Source organism: Tamandua tetradactyla, chromosome 9 (assembly GCF_023851605.1).
Source record: "Tamandua tetradactyla isolate mTamTet1 chromosome 9, mTamTet1.pri, whole genome shotgun sequence".
In the NCBI taxonomy this organism is placed as follows: domain Eukaryota; kingdom Metazoa; phylum Chordata; class Mammalia; order Pilosa; family Myrmecophagidae; genus Tamandua; species Tamandua tetradactyla.
Window position 1 is genome coordinate 6319836 of NC_135335.1, and position 7274 is coordinate 6327109.

Consider the following 7274-nt stretch of genomic DNA (forward strand, 5'->3'; position numbering starts at 1 on the left):
TTCGTCATTTTTGTCTAAGGCCTCATTGAAAGTATCATTGAGGTCTATATTTCTACAGTCTCTTCAGAGTAATGTAGGCCTTTTTCATCAAGCCCCTTACAGTTCTACCAGCCTCTATCCATTATCCAATTCCAAAACCATATCTACATTTTTCGGTATTTGCAATAGTAGCACCCCACTCTCCTGGTGCCAAAATCTGTTTTAGTTTCCTAGGTACCTCAAAGCAGTTACCATGAAATGGGTTGGCCTTAAACAAATGGGAATTTATTATTTTGCACTTTGAGGCCATTAGAATGTCCAAATTAAGGATCATCAAGGTGTTGCTTTCTTCCCAAAGACCAGTCCCTGCGATCCGAGGCTCCTCTGTCACATGGCAATGTCTGCTCATCTCTCCCTTCTCTTTTGGGTTTCATTACCTTCAGCCTCTTCCTCTCTCAATCTCTCTCATTTTCTCTCTCTCCCTCTCTCTCTGCCTTTCTCTCTCTCCCTCTCTCTCTTTCTTTCTCTCCCTCTCTCTCTCTCTCTGTCTCTCTTTCTCTTTCTCTGTCTCTCTCTGTATTCATTCTATTTATAAAAGACTCCAGTAATAGGATTAAGTCCCATCCTAGATGAAGTGGTTGCACCTTAACTGAAGTAACCTCAACAAAAGATCCTACTTACAATGGGTTTACTCCCGCAGGAATGTATTAGATTTAAGAACAGGCTTTTCTAGGAGTACATTCAGTTTCAAACAACCACAATAACCCTAGGAGATAGGGGTGTGATCCCCATTTTAAAGATGGGCCAATGGAGGCACAGAGAAGTAAATCATTCATACAGAGGGGATACTAGTTTGCTAAAGCTGCCAGAATGCAATATACTAGAAATGGAACAGCTTTTAAAAAGGGAATTTACTAAGTTGCGAGTTACAATTCTAAGGCCATGAAAATGTCCAAATTAAGGTACCAGGAAGAGGTTACCTTCACTCAAGAAAGGCTGATGGGGTGGGCCACAGTGGCTCAGCAGGCAAGAATGCTTGTCTGCCATGCCAGAGGACCTGGGTTCAATTCCCGGTGCCTGCCCATGCTATCCAGAACTCCTCTGTAAAAAAAAAAAAAAAAGGCTGATGCTATCCAGAACTCCTCTGTCAGCTAGAAAGGCACGTGGCTAGCATCTGCTGGACCCTTGCCCCTAGGCTCTGTTGCTTTCAGCCTGTTTCCTCTCTAAGCATCTGTGGGTCTTCATTTAGCTCCTCCAGAACACAACTCTGGGCTCTGGCTTGTTTAGCGTCTCACGGGAAGGCACATGGTGATGTCTGCTGGGCTCTGCCTGTGTCTAGGCATCTGCTGTCTTTGTTGGCCTCAAAGTGTTTCCAAACATCCATGTCGCTGTCAGCTCTGAAGCAACTGTTCTCCAAGTGTCTCATCTGCATTTCCAAATGTCTGTGCCTGCATCTGTATGTTGGGTTTCTCCACAATATTTCCCCTTTTAAAGGACTGTAGTAAACTAGTCAAGACCCACCTCTAATGGGTGGAGTCACATCTCCATCTAATCAAAAGGTCACACCCACAATTGGGTGTGTCACATCTCCATGGGTGTGATCTAATCAAAAGTTTCCACCCTACGGTATTGAATCAGGATTCAAAGAAACGGCTGGATTGAATCAGGATTAAAGCATGGCTTTTCTGGGGTACGTAATAGTTTCAAATCACACAGAGGGCCAGAGTTGGAACTCAAACTTGGATCTGAAGTCCTGGCTGTTCCTTGAGCTGCTTTATTTTCCATCTGCCCTGGACTCAGAGGCTCCAGCCTTTTTCTGTCACTGTCCAAGGCATCAAGAGCTGATGGGCAACAGACTGGTGGACCCCGTAAAGCTGTGTAACAGCCCAGTTCAGCATCTGCTCCTTGTGTACCAGGAGTAAGCTATGGAATGCTCTGGAAGCTTGCTTGCTTCATCTGCAAAATGGGGAGGGAAAGAGTAATGTCTGTCTTAGATGTCAAGGAATGGTGCCTGGCCCAAAAGCTGAAGGAGCTGTCCTCTTGATTTTCAACAACTCTAAACACTGAGGAGATGGAAGCATTTTTGTCCAGACTTTACAGTTTCCTCATCACAGAAATCTCTCTGAACTAGGCCTGGGGGCTGGCTTCTCATTTAAATTCTGCCTCCTCCAAAAAGGATGTCAAATGCTCCATAATAAGAGACGAAGATTTAGTAAACTCCCAAACCGCTGGAATAATTGGGGGCCAAGGGTGAAGAAATACACGGAATGGGGAGCCTGGGCCCTCAATTCCCCACAGCCCTCCCTTGAATTCTCACTCCCTCCTGGCTTTCCCCGGACCTCTGTTTTCCAGCTACGTAGGCCTGCTGCCCCCACCCAGTTTCCCTTCTCTCCAGCCCCCACCTGTCATGCTCTGTCCACTGAGTGCCGGGCCCCACTTTGTGCCTTCTCCGTGCCTTCCTTACCAGACCCCATCCCACACCCAGGCCACCCCTGCCTGTGCAGTGCCGGGAGCTGGCACTGAGGATGGCTGGGAAGCACGGCACTTCCAGCCCCTGCTTGTCGCCCTCCTGTCCCGTGCTCCAGGCCAGTCCTCAGCCTTGTCTTCCAGTCTGCTGCCTGGACCCAGCGGTGGGCCCAGCAGCTCTGCGCATCAGGGTGGAGGTCATGGGGCTGTAGAGGGCGCCCCTTGGCTTGGCCAGGCACCACCCTGGGGGCCCAGGGCCTGGCCTGGCTGGCAGGGTCTCACTGCAGGGAGCCGGAGTGCTCACACAGATCTGGGTGCCTTGTCCCTTTCCAGGCATCTGAAGGCGAGGGAATGTCAGACCCAGAGTGGCCCGTGGAGCTCCCCTAGGTGTACAGTTGTGCCCAGGGGCCTCTGCCCAGCGCCCCTACAGCCGAGGAGTGGGGTCACAGGGCCTGCCTGTCCCCTGCCCCAGCCAGGGGCTCCAAATTCCCTGGTACCCTAAGAGGTTTGGTCACACCTGCTACCCCTCCCTCTGTGAGGACCCCATTCCTGACCTTTGCTCTCACCTATGTGGCTCCCCAGGTGGGCCATGGGTGCCTCAAGCTCATCACACCCAGGACTGGGCCCAGCACCTGCACAGGGCGGGAGAAGGGGGGGGCGTGCTCGGCCCCTAGGTCCCCCTTTTCCTAATGGCCTCACTGACGTGAGCTGGAAACCCAAGCTTGGCCCTTGAGTCCAGTTGAGCAGCCTGAGTATCCCCGCAATCGGCCGCTCCAGCCCCTGCACTGCTGCCCTACCTCGGGTGTCACATCCTGCCTGGCCCCTCCTCCCTGTCCCCAGGCTGACCCTGGCCCCTCCAGCCTGGCACCCCTTCAACCACAAATCCATGCAAAGCCCTTCCCTGCATGAAAGCTCCTCTGCCTGCTTTCAGCACCAGGGCAGAGCCTTCTGGGGGTCCTGGCCAAGTGGAGTAGAGAAGAACCGGTTTCTAGAAAGCCCCCAGGGGCTGAGGGTCATGGGAGGATCCCTTCATCACAGCCCTGTCCAAACCTAGGGGACCGAGGCCTGAGCCCCAGGCTGTGCCCGCCTTGGAGGCTACCTGACTGCAGGTGAGTAAGCACTCCGGAGACTCCTGGTGTGATGGGTGAGACCCCACACCAGCGTGAGAAGCACAGTGAAGAAGGCGTGGGGGTGGGGGTGCAGGTGTGACCTGTCTTGGGAAGGTCAGGGAAGGCTGCCTGGCAGAGTGGTCCTCAGAGGCTCCCTGGGCTGGACTTCCTGCTTCTGCAGCCGCAGCTCTGGCTCATTCGGTGCCCAAGCCACACTGACACATGGGATGGATGAGAGGTGGAATGGAAGGCGCCAGAAGGCCAGGTGGAACCAAGAATCAGGTAAGGGACTTGCTTCCAAAAGGAGCCCCCTTCAGAGCAAGGCCAAGTCCTGCTCAAGGTCCCCCAGAGGCAAGACAGGCCTCACATGGGGTCCGTCTGGCTGCTCTGTCCCGGCCTCCCCCTGGGTGCCGGCCCCCGCCAGACACCCCCAACACCCCCACTTTGTGCTGCGTCCACCCCCAGCTTTGCCCACTGAAGTCCCCCCGGGCCAGCCCCCATGGTTACCACGGTTACCAGGACGCCTTCCAGGTAACCATGGTAAGAACTCACCCTCCTTGGAGGTCCAGGACTGGGGGTGGGGGATGGAGATGGGGGGAGGGCTCTGCTTTCCTAGGGCCACCGCGCTCCAGGCGGGGGTTATGTCATCTGTTCGTGTGACCGGCACCCCCCTGAGCGTGGCCAGCTCAGATGCATCCCCTAGCCTCCCTCTCTGCACTGGCTGGGCACAGCCGCGATTTTTGCATCTATAACTCTGCTTAAAAATGAGGGGAAGTGTGCACGGGTGGTTAAGTGGTAGAATGCTCACCTTTCATGCGGGAGACCCGGGTTCGATTCCTGGACCATGGACCAAAAAAATTAAATAAGGGGACCGAGGTTTCTCAAACACAGCGACTGATGAGAGCTCATATTTGCCCCGGCCCTGAGTGCATAAGCGTTGTTGTCTGGGGTGACCGTCTCCCTGCGCAGGTGCCTCCCCCTCTGTCCCCATGAATTCCCCGCTCCACCTGCAGCATTTGTTTAAAAGGCCCCAGTGGCTTCCGGCTGCAATCAGGAAAACTCCTAACGTTTGAACTGAGAGGCAGAGGGCGGTAGCCCTGGGGGGTCAGGGAAATGAGGGACACAGATCAGGCTGCTGTGAGTGTGAGTGTGAGTGATTGTGAGCAAAGGGTGGGCACGCGGGAGAGTGGAAGACTCCAGGTCAGAGGCTGCCGGCCTGCGCCTTGAGGCCCCTGCAGGGTTTTCAGTAGAAGAACAGATCTGACTTAGGTCGTTTGGTTGTACTGAAGAGTTTGCAAATGAATTGACAGGATGCCTGGGATTTGCTTTAAAATACTTCAGCAGGAAGGGGGCGGTGTGGGGGGTGTACAGCAAGACTGGGTTTGGGTGAAGAGCTCACCAGGATGCCCTTATCTCACTCTCTGGGTATGTTGGGAAATTTCCCTGATAAAAAGTTAAAAGAAAAAGAGAAAGGGAGGGAGGGAAGGAAGGGGTAGAGCTGTCATCTAAATCTGGTTGTAACGTGGAGGGCATGTTGGGGACACAGCCGAGGGCCAAAGGACCCTGGGAGAGACCTGGCTCCATGGCTGGGAACGAGGATGCTGGCTGACCGGTGAGGCCATGCAGATGGAGACAAGCGGGTAAACTGAGGGCTCTGCTTTGGAGGCTGATCAAAAGGACTTGTCAGTGGATCAAATTGGGGGTGAGAGGTGCTCAAATAGTTCATTTGATATAAATTGCATGGGAAGTGTTGTCAAATTAAAAAGGAATTTTCTAGCCTTCTGTTGGTTAAACTAGTATGGGCAAGATGTTCTCAACATAAACATTTCAGAAACCGTATAAAGTTCCTAGAGATTTGTCAGTGTCCTCTCTGTCCATGAGACGCTGTGGTACTGATCTGCCTGATATTAGGAAACAGTAATATTATTGGTCATCATTTCTGTTATTCTTTAAAAATACTCTTCTTTAAAACTGTTAAATGAACTCACCTGATTTTCACTTTTGTAAAACAGCAGTAAGTTAACTGCGGCCGTTTTAAGTCCCAGGTAGTTTTTGTTCTGATGCAGTTAGAATACTTGCAATCTGCTGCGGGCCTGAGGACTTTGTCTTGAACAAAAAACGACCATCTCAGAGACTCCTGGAAAGGACTAAACCAGCAACTCGGAAGCACAGGCTTCTAATGACGTTGCTTTAGTAACTTTGAAACCATGCCACCGGACTGAGCGAAGATTCCAGGATTCAAGCGAAGAAACCTAAGAGTTCGTGAGATTGTTAGCACAAGATTGAGCAGAATTAGGAAGGACTAATTACCTAGGACTGAGTGAACTGGTAAAGAGGGATTATAGTTTTGTTTGGATTGTTTTCCACCCCTTTTCCTTAAGCTGTCTCTAATTCATAAAACATTTATCATTTCCTCTCCGTCTGACAGCTCCAGAATTCAGACTCCTATTGAATATTCTTATTGTTATGGCAATATGATTATTTACATAGGTTCAGTCAGAATCTGTCCTTCTTGTTAACAGGACTTGGGCAGGGACATTGGTTGCATAACCAAGGCTTTGACCATAAGGTCACCTTGGAGAATGATACCCTGAATCAGATACCAGCTGAGGCTTTTAAGGAGCTAAGGTTGACTTCATGGAAATAATGCTTAGGAAATCCTCTTGGAAAAAATGATCTGGGGCCTGCCTCTAGATTTCTCAGCTTTACAGGTAAAATAAGGAAGGTCGCTTTCTGGCAGGCATAAGAATCATAGGATACTTTGAGGACCTTGACAAAGAGGAATTCACCCAAATCTATAGGTACTGCAGGTGAAATCTGGTTTCAAATTCTTGACTTGGCTTCCTGACCTCAAAAGGCTTCTAAAAATCCAATCTGAGGTTCCTTACAAAAACTCCCAGCAAAGGAAAAGCTTAGCCTACCTATACTTGTGCCTAAGAGTTACTTCTGGAGGACCTCTTTTGTTGCTCAGATGTGGTCTCACTCTTTCTAAGTCTAACTCTGCGAGTGAAATCTTGCCCTCCCCACCACGTGGGACATGACAGCCAGGGGTGAATATCTCCCTGGTGGTATGGGAGATGACTCCCTGGGATGAGTCTGGCCCAGGCACCATGGGATCAACAATGCCATCCTGACCAAAAGGGGAAAAAGAAGTGTAACCAATAAGGTATCAGCGGCTAAAGGAGTTCAAATAGAGTCAAGAGGCTACTCTGGAGGTTGCTGTTATGCAAACTTCAGTTAAACATCACTACCTATCATAACTTGCCAAAACCATTCCAGTCAATCCTAAAGAACACCTAGGGCAATATATAAGATTCTACAAAGGTTCCACGCACTAGGGTAACTTTCCAGAAACCTACAATCTCCAGATGGGTCCCTGGACCAGATAAGTCCTGAAATGCAGAGGGCCCAGCCTCTCCAGAACATCAGCTAGTTCATCCCCCTACCTCTTATTATTGGCAGCCCTTCCAACATGAAAAAGTTAGAATGGCCATAGCCCAAATACCCCTGAAGAGTGGGAGAAAGATCAAAGGTGATGGTGGAGTTATGCAGAGAAGGTAGGGTTTCACAAATGACTATGGTTGCTGGGTCTTTATATTGATAATTTCTTTTGCTCTCTTGGAGCAGCTGGAAATAAAGACCTAGAATTATGGAATTGTAACCCCTACCAAATTCTGGAGTCTGTTCTACAACTAATTGTTGTACTGTTCTTTGAAATTT